Source organism: Bombina bombina, chromosome 5, assembly GCF_027579735.1.
Source record: "Bombina bombina isolate aBomBom1 chromosome 5, aBomBom1.pri, whole genome shotgun sequence".
NCBI lineage: Eukaryota > Metazoa > Chordata > Amphibia > Anura > Bombinatoridae > Bombina > Bombina bombina.
The window spans coordinates 222,422,435-222,439,844 of record NC_069503.1 but is presented as its reverse complement, the minus strand read 5'-3'; the positions used below and the strand labels follow the sequence as shown (position 1 = coordinate 222,439,844).

The 17,410-nt window shown below is 38.5% G+C and overlaps 1 pseudogene; it reads left to right on the top strand.

The window, feature by feature from the left end:
• The first annotated feature begins 201 nt into the window (after positions 1–201).
• On the top strand, positions 202–14,838 carry LOC128661425 (ras-related protein Rab-8A-like; annotated as a pseudogene).
• Positions 14,839–17,410: the final 2,572 nt, after the last annotated feature.

The window sequence follows — 17,410 nt, the reverse complement described above, 5'->3', positions numbered from 1 at the left end:
GGCTCATCAGCTTACATTCCTGCTTTTTCAAAGATACCAAGAGAACAATGAAATTGATAATAGAAGTAAAGTAGGAAGTTGCTTAAAAATGCACGCTCTATCTGAATCATAAAAGAAAAAAATGTGATTCGTAGATTGACAAGGGTGTCAGAAAAAAATTGCTTCTACTCACTGGTATTTCCTGTATAGTACTTTTATAATATGGTGAAGACTTACAACTATTTGTTTAAACAGCTTCTTATTGGGGACTCTGGGGTCCGGAAGATAAGCATGTTCTTTTGGTTCTCAGAGGATGCCTTCAACTCTACCTTCATATCTACAATAGGTATTGACTTCAAAATTTGAACTATAGAATTAGATGGCATAAGAATTAAACTACAAATATGGGCTACTGCAGGACAGGAACAGTTTTGCACAATCACAACAGCTTTACAGAGGAGCAAGGGTATTATGTTGGTATATGATATCACCAATGAAAAATCCTTTGACAAAATATCAAAAACTGGATCCGAAATATAGAGGAACATGCGTCAGCTGATCATGTTGAGAAAATGATCCTCAGGAGCAAATGTGACGTCAATGAAAAACGACAGGTATCCAAAGAGAGGGGCGAAAAGTTGGCTCTTGAGTATGGAATTAAGTTCATGGAGACTAGTGCAAAGGCAGATATCAATCAGCTAGATTACGAGCTTTGAGCGCTATAGAGAAATTAATGAGCGCCACAAAAGCGTATTTATTTCACCTCCCTATAGCGCTGCTATTACAGGTTTTAAAAAAGCAGGCTTGTGCGGTCGATATGGTTGCGTTGAGCTCCATACCACACCGAAATACAAGCTCTGCTTTGACGTGCTCGTGCACGATTTCCCCATATACATCAATGGGGACAGCCGGCAAAAAAAAAGTCTAACACCTGCGAACGCAGAATGAAAAGCTCCGTAACGCAGCCCCATTGATGTCTATGGGGAAAGAAAAAGTTATGCTTAAACCTAACACCCTAAAATAAAAACCACGTCTAAACACCCCTAATCTGCTGCCCCGAACATCATCGTCACCTACATTACAGTTATTAACCCCTAATCTGCCACCCCGACATCGCCACCACCTACATTGCAGTTTTTAACCCCTAATCTGCCACCCTGACATTGCTGCCACCTACATTACAGTTATTAACCCCTAATCTGCCGCCCCGATATCGCCACCACCTACATTACAGTTTTAAACCCCTAATCCGCCGCTCCCAATGTCACCGCCACTATACTAAAGTTATTAACCCCTAAAGCTCTGGCCTCCCACATCACTAACACTACATAAATATATTAACCCCTAAACCTAACCCTAACGTAACCCTAAACCTAAGCATAACCCTAACCCTAACACCCCCTACCTTAAATATAATTAAATTTACAATTATTACCTAAATAATTCCTATTTAAAACTAAATACAAACTTACCTGTACAAAAAACAACTAAGCTAGCTACAAAACAACTAATAGTTACATTGTAGCTATCTTAGGTTTTATTTTTATTTTACAGGTAAGTTTGTGTTTATTTTAACTAGGTAGACTAGTTTGTAAATAGTTATTAACTATTTACTAACTACCTAGTTAAAATAAATACAAATTTACCTGTAAAATAAAACCTAACCTGCTTTACACTAAAACCTAATATTACAATAAAATAAAATAAATTAAATTAATTAAATACAATTATCTAAATTACAAAAAAAACCCCACTAAATTACTCAAAATAAAAAACAAAATTATCAAAAATAAAAACGAATTACACCTAATCTAATAGCCCTATCAAAATAAAAAAGCCCACCCAAAATAAAAAAATATAATTTATGTAAGAACTTACCTGATAAATTCATTTCTTTCATATTAGCAAGAGTCCATGAGCTTGTGACGTATGGGATATACATTCCTACCAGGAGGGGCAAAGTTTCCCAAACCTCAAAATGCCTATAAATACACCCCTCACCACACCCACAAATCAGTTTAACGAATAGCCAAGAAGTGGGGTGATAAGAAAAAAGTGCGAAGCATAAATATAAGGAATTGGAATAATTGTGCTTTATACAAAAAAAATCATAACCACCACAAACAAAGGGTGGGCCTCATGGACTCTTGCTAATATGAAAGAAATGAATTTATCAGGTAAGTTATTACATAAATTATGTTTTCTTTCATGTAATTAGCAAGAGTCCATGAGCTAGTGACGTATGGGATAATGACTACCCAAGATGTGGATCTTCCACGCAAGAGTCACTAGAGAGGGAGGGATAAAATAAAGACAGCCAATTCCGCTGAAAAAAATCCACACCCAAAAATAAAGTTTAAATCTTATAAAGAAAAAAAACTGAAAATATAAGCAGAAGATTCAAACTGAAACAGCTGCCTGAAGTACTTTTCTACCAAAGACAGCTTCAGAAGAAGAAAACACATCAAAATGGTAGAATTTAGTAAAAGTATGCAAAGAAGACCAAGTTGCTGCTTTGCAAATCTGATCAACCGAAGCTTCATTCCTAAACGCCCAGGAAGTAGAAACTGACCTAGTAGAATGAGCTGTAATCCTTTGAGGCGGAGTTTTACCCGACTCGACATAAGCATGATGAATTAAAGATTTCAACCAAGATGCCAAAGAAATGGCAGAGGCCTTCTGACCTTTCCTAGAACCGGAAAAGATAACAAATAGACTAGAAGTCTTTCGGAAATTCTTAGTAGCTTCAACATAATATTTCAAAGCTCTAACTACATCCAAAGAATGCAATGATTTCTCCTTAGAATTCTTAGGATTAGGACATAATGAAGGAACCAAATTTCTCTACTAATGTTGTTGGAATTCACAACCTTAGGTAAAAATTTAAAAGAAGTTCGCAACACCGCCTTATCCTGGTGAAAAATCAGAAAAGGAGACTCACAAGAAAGAGCAGATAATTCAGAAACTCTTCTGGCAGAAGAGATGGCCAAAAGGAACAAAACTTTCCAAGAAAGTAATTTAATGTCCAATGAATGCATAGGTTCAAACGGAGGAGCTTGAAGAGCCCTCAGAACCAAATTCAAACTCCAAGGAGGAGAAATTGACTTAATGACAGGTTTTATACGAACCAAAGCTTGTACAAAACAATGAATATCAGGAAGATTAGCAATCTTTCTGTGAAAAAGAACAGAATGAGCAGAGATTTGTCCTTTCAAGGAACTTGCAGACAAACCTTTATCCAAACCATCCTGAAGAAACTGTAAAATTCTCGGAATTCTAAAAGAATGCCAGGAAAAATGATGAGAAAGACACCAAGAAATATAAGTCTTCCAGACTCTATAATATATCTCCCTAGATACAGATTTACGAGCCTGTAACATAGTATTAATCACAGAGTCAGAGAAACCTCTTTGACTAAGAATCAAGCGTTCAATCTCCATACCTTTAAATTTAAGGATTTGAGATCCTGATGGAAAAAAGGACCTTGCGACAGAAGGTCTGGCCTTAACGGAAGAGTCCACGGTTGGCAAGAGGCCATCAGGACAAGATCCGCATACCAAAACCTGTGAGGCCATGCTGGAGCTACCAGCAGAACAAACGAGCATTCCTTCAGAATCTTGGAGATTACTCTTGGAAGAAGAACTAGAGGCGGAAAGATATAGGCAGGATGATACTTCCAAGGAAGTGACAATGCATCCACTGCTACCGCTTGAGGATCCCTGGATCTGGACAGATACCTGGGAAGTTTCTTGTTTAGATGAGAGGCAATCAAATCTATTTCTGGAAGTCCCCACATTTGAACAATCTGAAGAAATACCTCTGGGTGAAGAGACCATTCGCCCGGATGTAACGTTTGGCGACTGAGATAATCCGCTTCCCAATTGTCTATACCTGGGATATGAACCGCAGAAACTAGACAGGAGCTGGATTCCGCCCATACCAGAATTCGAGATACTTCTTTCATAGCCAGAGGACTGTGAGTCCCTCCTTGATGATTGATGTATGCCACAGTTGTGACATTGTCTGTCTGAAAACAAATGAACAATTCTCTCTTTAGAAGAGGCCAAGACTGAAGAGCTCTGAAAATTGCACAGAGTTCCAAAATATTGATCGGTAATCTCACCTCCTGAGATTCCCAAACCCCTTGTGCTGTCAGAGACCCCCACACAGCTCCCCAACCTGTAAGACTTGCATCTGTTGAAATTACAGTCCAGGTCGGAAGAACAAAAGAAGCCCCCTGAACTAAACGATGGTGATCTGTCCACCACGTCAGAGAGTGTCGTACAATTGGTTTTAAAGATATTAATTGAGATATCTTTGTGTAATCCCTGCACCACTGGTTCAGCATACAGAGCTGAAGAGGCCGCATGTGAAAACGAGCAAAGGGGATCGCGTCCGATGCAGCAGTCATAAGACCTAGAATTTCCATGCATAAGGCTACCGAAGGGAATGATTGTGACTGAAGGTTTCGACAAGCTGATATCAATTTTAGACGTCTCTTGTCTGTCAAAGATAGAGTCATGGACACTGAATCTATCTGGAAACCTAAAAAGGTTACCTGTGTCTGAGGAATCAATGAACTTTTTGGTAAATTGATCCTCCACCCATGATGTTGAAGAAACAAGTCGATTTGTATGAGATTCTGCTAAACGTGAAGACTGAGCAAGTACCAAGATATCGTCCAAATAAGGAAATACCACAATACCCTGTTCTCTGATTACAGACAGAAGGGCACCGAGAACCTTTGTTAAAATTCTTGGAGCTGTAGCTAGGCCAAACGGCAGAGCCACAAACTGGTAATGCTTGTCTAGGAAAGAAAATCTCAGAAACTGATAGTGATCTGGATGAATCGGAATATGCAGATATGCATCCTGTAAATCTATTGTAGACATATAATGCCCTTGCTGAACAAAAGGCAGGATAGTCCTTACAGTTACCATTTTGAATGTTGGTATCCTTACATAACGATTCAATATTTTTAGATCCAGAACTGGTCTGAAGGAATTCTCCTTCTTTGGTACAATGAAGAGATTTGAATAAAACCCCAGTCCCTGTTCCAGAACTGGAACTGGCATAATTACTCCAGCCAACTCTAGATCTGAAACACATTTCAGAAATGCTTGAGCCTTCGCTGGGTTTACTGGGACAAGGGAAAGAAAAAATCTCTTTGCAGGAGGCCTTATCTTGAAGCCAATTCTGTACCCTTCTGAAACAATGTTCTGAATCCAAAGATTGTGAACGGAACTGATCCAAATTTCTTTGAAAAAACGTAATCTGCCCCCTACCAGCTGAGCTGGAATGAGGGCCACACCTTCATGTGGACTTAGGAGCTGGCTTTGATTTTCTAAAAGGCTTGGATTTATTCCAGACTGGAGATGGTTTCCAAACTGATACCGCTCCTGAGGATGAAGGATCAGGTTTTTGTTCCTTGTTGTGACGAAAAGAACGAAAACGATTATTAGACCTAAATTTACCTTTAGATTTTTTATCCTGTGGTAAAAAAGTTCCTTTCCCTCCAGTAACAGTTGAGATAATAGAATCCAACTGAGAACCAAACAATTTATTACCCTGGAAAGAAAGGGAAAGCAGAGTAGACTTAGAAGACATATCAGCATTCCAAGTTTTAAGCCATAAAGCTCTTCTAGCTAAAATAGCTAGAGACATATACCTGACATCAACTCTAATGATATCAAAGATGGCATCACAAATAAAATTATTAGCATGTTGAAGAACAATAATAATGCTATGAGAATTATGATCTGTTACTTGTTGCGCTAAAGCTTCTAACCAAAAAGTTGAAGCTGCAGCAACATCCGCTAAAGATATAGCAGGTCTAAGAAGATTACCTGAACACAAGTAAGCTTTTCTTAGAAAGGATTCAATCTTCCTATCTAAAGGATCCTTAAAGGAAGTACCATCTGCCGTAGGAATAGTAGTACGCTTAGCAAGAGTAGAGACAGCCCCATCAACCTTAGGGATTTTGTCCCAAAACTCTAATCTGTCAGATGGCACAGGATATAATTGCTTAAAACATTTAGAAGGAGTAAATGAATTACCCAAATTATTCCATTCCCTGGAAATTACTTCAGAAATAGCACCAGGGACAGGAAAAACTTCTGGAATAACTACAGGAGATTTAAAAACCTTATCTAAACGTTTAGATTTAGTATCAAGAGGACCAGAATCCTCAATTTCTAATGCAATTAGGACTTCTTTAAGTAAAGAACGAATAAATTCCATTTTAAATAAATATGAAGATTTATCAGCATCAACCTCTGAGACAGAATCCTCTGAACCAGAAGAACCATTATCAGAATCAGAATGATGATGTTCATTTAAAAATTCATCTGAAAAATGAGAAGTTTTAAAAGACTTGTTACGTTTACTAGAAGGAGGAATAACAGAAATAGCCTTCTTAATGGATTTAGAAACAAAATCTCTTATGTTATCAGGAACACTCTGAGTATTAGATGTTGACGGAACAGCAACAGGTAATGTAACAGTACTAAAGGAAATATTATCTGCATTAACAAGTTTGTCATGACAAACAGTACAAACAACAGCTGGAGGAACAGATACCATAAGTTTACAGCAGATACACTTAGCTTTGATAGCTCCAGCACCAGGCAGCGATTTTCCAGAAGTATCTTCTGACTCAATTTCAACGTGGGACATCTTGCAATATGTAATATGTAAAAAACAACATATAAAGCAAAATTGATCAAATTCCTTAAATGACAGTTTCAGGAATGGGAAAAAAATGCCAGTGAACAAGCTTCTAGCAACCAGAAGCAATAAATAATGAGACTTAAATAATGTGGAGGCAATAGTGACGCCCATATTTTTTTAGCGCCAAAAATGACGCCCACATTATTTGGCGCCTAAATGCTTTTGGCGCCAAAAATGACGCCACATCCGGAACGCCGACACTTTTGGCGCAAAAGAACGTCAAAAATTATGCAAACATAAAAAAAATTTGCGCCAAAAAGTCTGCGCCAAGAAGGACGCAATAAAATGAAGCATTTTCAGCCCTCGCGAGCCTAACAGCCCACAGGGAAAAAGTCAAATTTTAAGGTAAGAAAAAAATTGATTTATTCATATGCATTATCCCAAATATGAAACTGACTGTATAAAATAAGGAATGTTGAACATCCTGAGTCAAGGCAAATAAATGTTTGAATACATATATTTAGAACTTTATAAAAAAGTGCCCAACCATAGCTTAGAGTGTCACAGAAAATAAGACTTACTTACCCCAGGACACTCATCTACATGTTGTAGAAAGCCAAACCAGTACTGAAACGAAAATCAGCAGAGGTAATGGTATATAAATAAGAGTATATCGTCGATCTGAAAAGGGAGGTAAGAGATGAATCTCTACGACCGATAACAGAGAACCTATGAAATAGACCCCGTAGAAGGAGATCATTGAATTCAAATAGGCAATACTCTCCTCACATCCCTCTGACATTCACTGCACGCTGAGAGGAAAACCGGGCTCCAACCTGCTGCGGAGCGCATATCAACGTAGAATCTAGCACAAACTTACTTCACCATAGGAGGCAAAGTTTGTAAAAACTGATTTGTGGGTGTGGTGAGGGGTGTATTTATAGGCATTTTGAGGTTTGGGAAACTTTGCCCCTCCTGGTAGGAATGTATATCCCATACGTCACAAGCTCATGGACTCTTGCTAATTACATGAAAGAAAAATACCCTAGCCTACACTAAACTGCCAACTTAAAAGGGCCTTTTGTGCGTGATTGTCCCAAAGAAATCAGCTCTTTTACCTGTAAAAAAATACAAACAACCCCCCAACAGTAAAACCCACCACCCACACAACCAAACCCCCCAAATAAAACTCTATCTAAATAAACCTAAGCTAAACATTTCCCTGAAAAGGTCATTTGGATGGGCATTGCCCTTAAAAGGGCATTTAGCTATTTTACATTGCCCAAAACCCTAATCTAAAAATAAAACCCACCCAATAAACCCTTAAAAAACCTAACACTAACCTTGACAATCCACTTACAGTTTTCGAAGACCGAACATCCATCCTCATCCAGGCGACAGAAGTCTTCATCCAAGTGTTTGCGATGCAGGAGTGCCTCGGTTTAGGGGTTAATAGGTAGTTTATGGGTGTTAGTGTACTTTTTAACACTTTAGATATGAGTTTTATGCTACAGCTTTGTAACGTAAAATTCATAACTACTGACTTTAGATGGCGGTACGGATCTTGTGGTTATAGAGTGTACCTCTCACTTTTTGGCCTCCCAGGCAAAACTCATAATACCGGCGCTATGGAAGTCCCATTGAAAAAGGACTTTTTTAAAAGTGCGGTACTGACGTTGCGTGACAGGCTAAAAAGGTGTGCTGTACACCTATACCTGCAAGACTTATAATAGCAGCGTTAGGAAAAAAGCATTGTTATGCTTCATAATGCTTTTTCACTGATAACGCAAAACTCATAATCTTGCTGAATGTTTTTTAACCCCTTAACGACCGAGGACCTGCAGGCTACGTCCTCAAAAAAAAGGCAGTAAACGCCTGAGGACGTACCCTGCACGATCCTGCTCGCTTCCAGCTGCTTTCCAGTTATTGCAGTGATGCCTCGATATGGAGGCATCCTGCAATAACCTTTTTAAGCCATCCGGTGCAGAGAGAGCCACTCTGTGGCCCTTTCTGCACCGGAGATCGGTGGCTTACTGCGTTGGTGGATGGGAGCCGGACCGGGAGGCGGGTGGCGGCCATCGATGGCCCTCGTGATTTGGAGGGGGGCGGGATCGTGGGCGGGGATGCCAGGGGGCACGCACTGACACACGCACGTGCACGGGAGGGTGGGGGCGGGCGCGTGCACGGGGAGGGAGCGGGTGGGAACCGCTACACACAGAAAAAAAAGTGTAAGAAAATGAAAAAAAAAAAAGTAAAAATAAAAAAATCAGATTAAAAAAGAAAACAATCAGTTAGGGGGTGGGGTTGGTCTGTGGGGAAGGGGAAGCTACACTACAGAAAAACTGGGCAAAATATAAAAAAACACATATTTTTTTGCAAACTGGGTACTGGCAGACAGCTGCCAGTACCCAAGATGGCCCCCAATAAGGCAGAGGGGAGGGCTAGAGAGCGGTTTTGGGGGGGATCAGGGAGGTTGGGGGCTAAGGGGGGGATCCTACACAGTAGCATATGTAAATATGCTAAAAAAAAATATTATTATTTTTAAATACCCTTTTATTTTAGTACTGGCAGACTTTCTGCCAGTACTTAAGATGGCGGGGACAATTGTGGGGTGGGGGAGGGAAGGGAGCTGTTTGGGAGGGATCAGGGGGTGGGATGTGTCAGGTGGAAGGCTAATATCTACACTAAAGCTACAATTAACCCTGCAAGCTCCCTACAAACTCCCTAATTAACCCCTTCACTGCTAGCCATAATACACGTGTGAGGCGCAGCAGCATTTAGCGGCCTTCTAATTACCAGAAAGCAACGCCAAAGCCATATATGGCTGCTATTTCTGAACAAAGGGGATCCCAGAGAAGCATTTACAACCATTTGTGCCATAATTGCACAAGCTGTTTGTAAATGATTTCAGTGAGAAACCTAAAATTGTGAAAAATTTAACGTTTTTTTTTTTATTTGATCGCATTTGGCGGTGAAATGGTGGCATGAAATATACCAAAATGGGCCTAGATCAATACTTGGGGTTGTCTACTACACTACACTAAAGATAAAATTAACCCTACAAGCTCCCTAAAAGCTCCCTAATGAACCCCTTAACTGCTGGGCATAATACACGTGTGGTGTGCAGTGGCATTTAGCGGCCTTCTAATTACCAAAAAGCAACGCCAAAGCCATATATGTCTGCTATTTCTGAACAAAGGGGATCCCAGAGAAGAATTTACAACCATTTATGCCATAATTGCACAAGCTGTTTGTAAATAATTTCAGTGAGAAACTGAAAGTTTGTGAAAAAATTTGTGAAAAAGTGAACGATTTTTTGTATTTGATCGCATTTGGCGGTGAAATGGTGGCATGAAATATACCAAAATTGGCCTAGATCAATACTTTGGGATGTCTACTAAAAAAAAATATATACATGTCAAGGGATATTCAGGAATTCCTGAAAGATATCAGGGTTCCAATGTAACTAGCGCTAATTTTGAAAAAAAAAATGGTTTGGAAATAGCAAAGTGCTACTTGTACTTATTGCCCTATAACTTGCAAAAAAAGCAAAGAAGATGTAAACATTGGGTATTTCTAAACTCCATGGCTAAAATGTATTATGTGTTCAATTTAACATTTGAAGGATTTCACATAACTTACTGCAAAATACTGTAGGCTATGGTTCTAGTCTCTAGATTACTTTTTATGCAGTTTTAGAATATTCCATCAACTCAGTAATCAAAAGTTAATGCTTTGTTGATTGATTGCAGATGCAGACTTTGGTGTAATGTTAATTGTGTACAATAATGTAATATTTCAATTATCATCTTGAATGTGAGATCCTACAATGACTCAAAGAACTTTGTGAATTTAAAGCCAAACCCTGTGTCATGCACTGTCATAGCATTAGTTTGATTTGTACTATGTACCACCAAAGAATGTTACATCAATTTCTATATATATAATATCCTTTTATTTTAATGGACCAATCCAGTTACTGAACAGTTCACTATAATGTTTCACTCCCTGTCGTACACATGCACGTTACACTCCCTGTCATACACATGCACGTTTCACTCCCTGTCGTACACATGCACGTTTCACTCCCTGTCGTACACATGCACTTTTCACTCCCTGTCGTACACATGCACGTTTCACTCCCTGTCGTACACATGCACGTTTCACTCCCTGTTGTACACATGCACGTTTCACTCCCTGTCGTACACATGCACGTTTCACGTTACACTCCCTGTCGTACACATGCACGTTACACTCCCTGTCGTACACATGCACGTTTCACTCCCTGTCGTACACATGCACGTTACACTCCCTGTCGTACACATGCACGTTTCACTCCCTGTCGTACACATGCACGTTACACTCCCTGTCGTACACATGCACGTTTCACTCCCTGTCGTACACATGCACGTTTCACTCCCTGTCGTACACATGCACGTTTCACTCCCTGTCATACACATGCACGTTTCACTCCCTGTCATACACATGCACATTTCACTCCCTGTCGTACACATGCACGTTTCACTCCCTGTCGTACACATGCACGTTACACTCCCTGTCGTACACATGCACGTTTCACTCCCTGTCGTACACATGCACGTTACACTCCCTGTCGTACACATGCACGTTTCACTCCCTGTCGTACACATGCACGTTTCACTCTCTGTCGTACACATGCACGTTTCACTCCCTGTCGTATACATGCACGTTTCACTCCCTGTCGTACACATGCACGTTTCACTCCCTGTCATACACATGCACGTTTCACTCCCTGTCATACACATGCACATTTCCCTCCCTGTCGTACACATGCACTTTTCACTCCCTGTCGTACACATGCACGTTTCACTCCCTGTCGTACACATGCACGTTTCACTCCCTGTTGTACACATGCACGTTACACTCCCTGTCGTACACATGCACGTTACACTCCCTGTCGTACACATGCACGTTTCACTCCCTGTCGTACACATGCACGTTACACTCCCTGTCGTACACATGCAAGTTTCACTCCCTGTCGTACACATGCACGTTACACTCCCTGTCGTACACATGCACGTTTCACTCCCTGTCGTACACATGCACGTTTCACTCCCTGTCGTACACATGCACGTTTCACTCCCTGTCGTACACATGCACGTTTCACTCCCTGTCATACACTTGCACGTTTCACTCCCTGTCGTACACATGCACGTTTCACTCCCTGTCGTACACATGCACGTTTCACTCCCTGTCGTACACATGCACGTTTCACTCCCTGTCGTACACATGCACGTTTCACTCCCTGTCGTACATATGCACGTTTCACTCCCTGTCGTACACATGCACGTTTCACTCCCTGTCGTACACATGCACGTTACACTCCCTGTCGTACACATGCACGTTTCACTCCCTGTCGTACACATGCACGTTTCACTCCCTGTCGTACACATGCACGTTTAATGAAACTTTAAATAAAAGTTTTAATTAAGTGACTCCTCCTACAGAATCTGTGGATATTAAAGGGACACTAAACCCAACATTTTTCTTTTATGATTCAGGTAGAAAATACAATTTTAAACAACTTTCCAGTTTACTTCTATTATCTCATTGCTTCATTTTTTAGATATCCTTGTTGAAGAAATAGCAATGAACATGAGTGAGCCAATCACACAAGGCATCTATGTGCAACCACCAATCAGCAGCTACTAAGCCTATCTAGATATGCTTTTCAGCAAATTATATAAAGATAATGAAGTAAACGAGGTAATAGAATTAAATTAGAAAGTTGGTTAAAATTACATGCTCTTTCTAAATGGTGAAAGAAAAAATTTGGGTTTCATGTCCCTTTAAGTAATTATTATGCTGCTGGCTTTTAGTTCTGCGTTCATTAGAAGGAGTTTGCTCTTTATCTGTTCCTATGTGAAGGCATAACTACTTTCACAATAAGATGTTGTTCTTGGCTATCTGTTTTATGTGTTCTGCTGTGGTGATTGATGATTTTATCTTTGTGTTTTTATTGCTCATAAGGTAGCAGATTCACATAGTGCTACAGCTTTTATCTTGTTTCCTGTAAACTCGATACTTTACGTAGCTTATATTTCGCTATCATGATTGCACTGTATTTATTGGATGCATCATCTTCATATTATGGATCAGGTTGTGACAGAGTAAATATATAAAAGACAGTGTTGTATCTGTTTGCTTCGGGTCTCGTTAACAGATATAGGCCAAAAAGTAAATTCTGTAGCCTAGATTTCATTCTTACAGCAGTTTTAAGACCTTGTTTTAGGTAGCGGCATGTTTTGAGTTGAAGGGCGGGGGGGCACATGATCTAGTAAATACCACATGATCTAGTAAATACCACATGATCTAGTAAATACCACTTGATCTAGTAAATACCACATGATCTAGTAAATACCACTTGATCTAGTAAATACCACATGATCAAGTAAATACCACATGATCTAGTAAATACCACTTGATCTAGTAAATACCACATGATCAAGTAAATACCACATGATCTAGTAAATACCACTTGATCTAGTAAATACCACATGATCAAGTAAATACCACATGATCTAGTAAATACCACATGATCAAGTAAATACCACATGATCTAGTAAATACCACTTGATCTAGTAAATACCACATGATCAAGTAAATACCACATGATCTAGTAAATACCACTTGATCTAGTAAATACCACATGATCAAGTAAATACCACATGATCTAGTAAATACCTCATGATCTAGTAAATACCACATGATCTAGTAAATACCACATGATCTAGTAAATATTGCCAACAACCACTTTTGATCAGAAAAATGGCAGAATAATATTTATGTATGACAATGATAATAGTGTATATATATATAATTTTCTTATTATTATTATGGTCCATTAAAAAAGAGAAAACTCCTAGAAGGCATATATTCTCTAAGTTTGTTTATTTATATATATATATATATATATATATATATATATATATATATATATATATATATATATATGATAGAGTTAAAAACATAATATGAAATAAAATAATTTTCATATGCAGATAGAATCCCAGCAAAGAGAAATAACGTCTTATAAAGTGTTAATTTGCCTTTTGGTTGAGGAATGTAATATTCATTGAACAGTTCAGAAATTTAATTAGTAAGTATTTAAACTAGCAGAGCTGTGAAATTGCAAAAAATATCCACCTGCTCCCAAAACCCATGAAAGACATGACCGCTTGAAGTTTACCCTGGAGATAAGAACTTAGCTTAATTGGACTAACTACTTTAGAGAAGATATAGGGATATTTAGCATAAAAATCATACAATGTCAAGTAGTTTGAGGAATACAATGACAGAACTAATTAGAGAAATGCTAAGAGAACAAATGGCAATATGATTGTGGGTGTGTATTAGACTTGTGCAGTCTAGAAAAAAATTGGTTCATCCGAATCTTTTGTAACAAATATTCGGGAAAATTAATAGGCTGCAGTATTCGGTATTCATTTTGTTAAATGGATATGAAACCCAATTTTTTCTTTCATGATTCAGCTAGAGCTTGCAATTTTAAGCAACATTCTTATATACTCCTATTATCATTTTTTCCTCATTTCTTGGTATCTTTATTTGAAAAGCGCAGGAATTTAGGCTTAGGAGACAGTTAATTTTTGGTTCAGCACCCTGGGTAGAGCTTGCTGATTGGTGGTTACATTTACCGACCAATCAGCAAGCACTACACAGGTGCTGAACCAAAGATGGGTCGGCTCCTAAGCTTACATTCCTGCTTTTCAAGATGGGTCGGCTCCTAAGCTTACATTCCTGCTTTTCAAATAAAGATCTGAAGAAAATTTGATAATAGGAGTACATTAGAATGTTGCTTAAAATTGCATGCTCTATCTGAATCATTAAAGAAAAAAAAATTAGGTTTCATATCCCAATATTGCCTGTGACATAAATTATTATCGAGGTCTTGAAAGGGTTCACTACCCCTCTACTTATAGTTTTGTTTCCTTGATTTTGCCAATATAAACACAATTACATTTTAAGGGTAAAACTGAAAATGATACCATCCTTTAAATTTTAAATTGATAGAAAAATAGCCAATGTACATTCATTATTTATTTGTTCTCTATTGTACCCATGAAAATTGTGTATTTTTTTTTCTCCTATTTCCACAGAGAGACAGGGGCTTTAAATGTGTTCAAGGGATAATGTATTCAAGGAAAAAAATAGCTTAAGAATAATATAAAGATGCACTTTTAACTATATTACTTTTAAAGGGACAGTCAAGTCAAAATTAAACTTTCATGATTCAGATAGAGCATGCAATTTTAAGCAACTTTCTAATTTACTCCTATTATCAATTTTTCTTCATTCCATTGGTATCTTTATTTGAAAAAGCAAGAATGTAAGCTTAGGAGCCAACCCTTTTTTGGTTCCGAACATGGGTACCACTTTCTGATTGTTGTTTAAATGTAGCCACCAATAATCAAGGGTTACCCAGGTGCTGAACCAATAACGGGCCAGCTCCTTAACTTACATTCAACTAAAGATACCAAGAGAAAGCAGAAAAAATTGATAATAGAAGTAAATTAGAACGTTGCTTAAAATTGCATGCTCTATCTGAATCATGAAAGTTTAATTTTGAGCAGACTATTCCTTCCTACCAGAGTTCTCAAACAGTAAAACTTTGAACAGTTTTGAATACTTTTAAACCACGTATTCATATAGAGATATTTTGCAGTGTAAGGCTTTAGGCTTGTTGCCAGATGTCTAGTGATAAACCTGACAGTCCAATATTTTACAATGCAAATAATATCAACTTGTATAAGACTAACTCCTATACAAGAATGATATAAAGGGAGCTCTCACTATATGAAAACAGAAAGATGGTACAAAATACACAATGAACACAATAAACAATGTCCAATGAAAAAAGAAAACCGTCTCATAGGATGTGGAACACCCAATGAGTCGTCACTCCGATGAAGGGATCCTGAATCCCATGAAGGATATAACGACAGAAAAAGACAAGAGGCACCTCATAGGGTAAGTATGTCTAAGTGGAAGAAAACACTTGATGTGATGACAAGTGGCAACTCACATTTAGATTGGCACTACATGTAGTGCACGTGTGTCAAACTGGAGCATACCGGTCCCTCCAGCGAGACAACCCAGGCACAACAGCGGTAGAGGTGAATGACATCAAGCGACAAGTCAATATCACAATGTGGATTTCCTCAACCGGTGGCATGGGGATAGGGGTGATGTCATAGTCACAAGGTAGGCTCTGTCAGCACCAAGAGAGAGCTCTGACTCCCAAACAGCTAACTCATGCAGCAATAGAATGTTAACAAAACAGTGAGGGGTATCACAATGCTAGTAAAAAGCAAAAAGGTTCCTTTGTTGGCATATAAAAGATTTATTTAAAAACAAGCAACGCGTTTCTCAGTGGTACATCCACCATTTCATCAGGCCAATATTTTAGCAGGCTGTCCAGTAAAATCTTCAGGCTGTCCCTGAGTGTTAAATGTATAAGGCCTCTTATGCCTCAATGCATTACAAATATGAAGCAGAAAGAAGTGAAAGGCAGTCAAGGGATCAAATCTTTAATGTTTTCTTGTGTTACTGGCAACCAAAGAGGAACAATTGTTGATTTGTATGTTGCTGGCAGCAAAGGGGTAAAATCGCTGCTTAGTTGTGAAAAATATAGATGGTAGGATAAAGAATGGATTCTTAGGTAAAGCTTTGGTGGAGGGGGGCATTGTGTGACCCTACAGGTTGCCCAGTATATATTGCTCGTATTTACCATGCATATATATTCAAAAAGTGAGAACTACTTAAAATCTCTTTACTGTTTTTACTGTTGCTGATTCTCATGTTAAGATTTCCTGTTGGCATAACGAAAACATAATAAAATTCCCTTAATGATGCAATTTGCAAACACCAGTTTTCAACTGCTATTTTCTTTCAGTTTTTTTCTTTAATGGTTTTTCATCTGAAAATATCTAACAGTGAAATAACATTTTCCATACGGACTCTAGTTACCTCATATTTATTTCACAAATTCTTCCTTTAGCTGTAAGCTTTTTAAAAAATGAAATACAATTAAATGTTCATGGTTCAAACAGAACATTGCATTTTAAAAAACTATTGAATTTACTATTTTTATCATATTTTTGTCTTTCTATTAGTAGCCTTTGTTGAAAAGTATATATAGCAATGCACTTCTGGGGGAAGTTAGTAATTGGTAGCTAAAATATTAGTATCTTGCTCACCAGATGTGTTCAGCTAGATACCAGTAGTGAATTGCTGCTTTGAAGCTAACGTTATCCAAGTATTTATATAGAGATATAAAATCCCAAATAATTATTTTTTGGTTTACATAGAGCGTGCACTTTTAAACAACTTTCCAATTTATTTCTATTATCAAATTTTCTTCATTAGGTTGATATCCTTTGTTAAGCTTAGGAGCGTAAATGTTTCACTATATGGCTGCAGTTTTGTAAGAATGTTATACATTTGTAAAAGCACTAGATGGCAGCACTTGTTCCTGCCATGTAGTGCCCCAGACACGTGCACGCTACCTAACTAGCGCCTAGATTTGGAGTTTTGTCGGTAAAGACCTGCTGTGCGGTGCGCTGGTATTTCGAGTTGTCTGAATGGCTGCGTCAGCCTCAGAAAAGAGAGCATTGAGCCAAATTTAGCTCCACTTCAACCCTCAATACCAGCGTTGCTTACGGTAGCGGTAAGATGGAAAAACGTGCTCGTGCATGATTTCCCC